Below are 2,847 nucleotides of genomic sequence, written 5' to 3'. Positions count from 1 at the left end.
TGCCTGGCTACTTGTTTGGTATTTTTAGTAGTGACGGGGTTTCACCATGTTGGCCAGGCTGATCTCGAACTCCTGACCTCAGGTGATCCTCCCACCTCAGCCTCCCAAAGTGCTGGGATTAAAGGCGTGAGCCACCGCGCCTGGCTGAGACTTTATTATACCGATTTTTAAACGTAAACAAAGGAAGACAAAAGAGTATGGAGGCCTCTTCTCCCAGTTCCCATCACTTAGCTTCAATCATTATGCTCATGTGGTCAGCTCGGTGTCATCCTTACACCTTCCCTCCACACCTGGGGTCATTTTAGAGCAAACCCCCTACATTATCTCCCATTTAGTATCAGCAGCTAGTAAAGACTCTCTCTTCTTTAAAAACAAAATCAAAACAACACCAACAACAATGAAAACCATGTTTTTGTCACACCTAGCAAATTTTTTTTTTTTTTTTTTGAGACGGAGTCTCGCTCTGTTGCCCAGGCTGGAGTGCAGTGGCCAGATCTCAGCTCACTGCAAGCTCCGCCTCCCGGGTTTACGCCATTCTCCTGCCTCAGCTCCCGAGTAGCTGGGACTACAGGCGCCTGCCAACTCACCCGGCTAGTTTTTTGTATTTTTTTGGTAGAGACGGGTTTCGCCGTGTTAGGCAGGATGGTCTCGATCTCCTGACCTCACGATCCACCCGTCCTGGCCTCCCAAAGTGCTGGGATTACAGGCTTGAGCCACCGTGCCCGGCCCACACCTAGCAAAATTAACAATAATTCCTTAAAATCATCTTGCATTTGATTATTGTTCAAATTTCCCCAACTGTCACAAACATTTTTGTCTTGTTTGGTTTTTAAGACTTGGTTTGGGCCAGATGCGGTGACTCACACCTGTAATCCCAATACTTTGGAAGGCCGAGCCAGGTGGATTGCTTGAGACCAGGAGTTCGAGACCAGCCTGGCCAACATAGTGAAACCCTGTCTCTACTAAAAACACAAAATTAGCGGGGCGTGCTGGCAGGTGCCTGTAATCCCAGCTACTCAGGAGGCTGAGGCAGGAGAATCACTGGAACCCAGCAAGCAGAGGTTACAGCGAGCGGAGATCCCGCCACTGCAGTCCAGTCTGGATGACACAGCGAGATTCTGTCTCAAAAAAAAGACTTGATTTGTTCAAGTTGGTATCCAGGCAAAGTCCATACATCACATTTGGCCAGTATACCTCAGAAGTCTCTTTTCATCTATACCATAGATGGGGAACCACACCTAGGGCCCATTGAGCCCGCCGCATGTTTCTGTGAATCAGCTTCACGGGAAGGCAGCCACCTCTGCTTGTTTATGTGTTCCATGGTTCATTCCTGCTAGAGGCGGAGCTGAGCAGTTGCTACCGAGACAGTAGGACCCGCAAAGCCTAAAATATTTACTGCTTGGCATTTGGAAGAAAAAAATATACTAACCCCTCATCTAAACAGTTTCCCTCTCTCCCTCTCTTCCCCTCCCCAACATCTTTTTTTTTTTTTTAAGTTGAGAAAACCAAGACATTGTCCTACAGAATTTCCCCACATTCCTGTATCCCTTTTGAAGAATAAGGTGAGGTTTCAGGGAGCCCCAGCGGCAGAATCACCCTGAAGTGTTACTGTCCAGAGTGCCCCAAGCCCATGCCTTGGCCAGTTCCTGATGAGGGCTGAGCCTCCTCTTTGGAAACATATGGCTGCTCATACGAAGATGAGCAAAGTCGGGTTTCTATCAGAAAGCGGGGAAGAAAGTGAATGGTTACTAGTTGGGAAACCAGGACGGTTCCAATCTTTCAAAATGGGCCAACTCAGCCGATGCTAGAGCTGGCTGAGCCTTCCTCAGCAGGTTTCCCCACTCAGGGTCCCCTCATCCTCCAGCACACTCCCTGTGCCACCTTCCAGCTCATGTTTAACATGTAACAAGTAGAGGTGATGTGCCCACCAGCTTGTTAAAAGTTCTATGATGGACACGGGGGTGCAGAGGTGACCCTAGCAGGCCAATCCCTGTGCCAGAACCACTAAACAGTGAGAGTCAAAGATGAGGGGTCAGGCAGTCCTTGGGGGAGGGTGGACTGACATGCTGGGCCCGGGGCAGGCACCATGCTGGAGGGCGGTAGCCACAGCCATGTTAGAGCTGTCAGAAAGTGCTTCCTGGAGGAAGTGCCATTTCAGCCAAGGCCTGAAGGATAATCAGGAGTTAGCAAGGGGAAGAGGAGGAGAGAACTTCACAGGCAGAGACAGCCATATGCCTGGTGGAAGGAACAAAACAGGAGCCAGAGCATGAGGAGCTGGTGGGGAGACGTGGGCAGGGATCCAATCTCACAAGCCTTGAAAGACCCTGTGAGGGAGTCTGGCCTATCCAGAGGGCTCTCAGTAGCCACTGGAGGATTCTATGAGGAGGCAGGAGCAGCTTTGGGACTTAAAAAGCCACAGACGTAAAATCTGCATTCAAATTTCTCACTCACATCAAGGCGTTACAGTCAACCATAGTTGTGTACTGGTGTAGAGACAACAGGGGTAAACTGTTAAGATGGAGTGGGAGGGTGTTTATTGTACTACGCTCTGCCTTCTTGAAACATTTCATATATGTATTAAATACATGTCTTTATATTATATTTTATATTTATATTTTAAATATATAATTTCTGTTTAAACATATAATGTATATAGTTTATACTATAAAGCATTATATTATAATATAAAATGTATTACTTATGACACATTTAATATATACTATCATAGACTATTCTATATACAGCAGTCCCACCTTATCCATGGTTTTGCTTTCTGTGGTTTCAGTTACCCATGGTCAGTCACAGTCCAATAATATTACATAGAAAATTTCAGAAATAAGCAATTCA

The sequence above is a fragment of the Colobus angolensis genome, unplaced genomic scaffold (genome assembly GCF_000951035.1).
Source record: "Colobus angolensis palliatus isolate OR3802 unplaced genomic scaffold, Cang.pa_1.0 Scaffold12, whole genome shotgun sequence".
NCBI lineage: Eukaryota > Metazoa > Chordata > Mammalia > Primates > Cercopithecidae > Colobus > Colobus angolensis.
The sequence above is the reverse complement of the archived record's forward strand: the minus strand, read 5'-3'. Positions refer to the sequence as shown.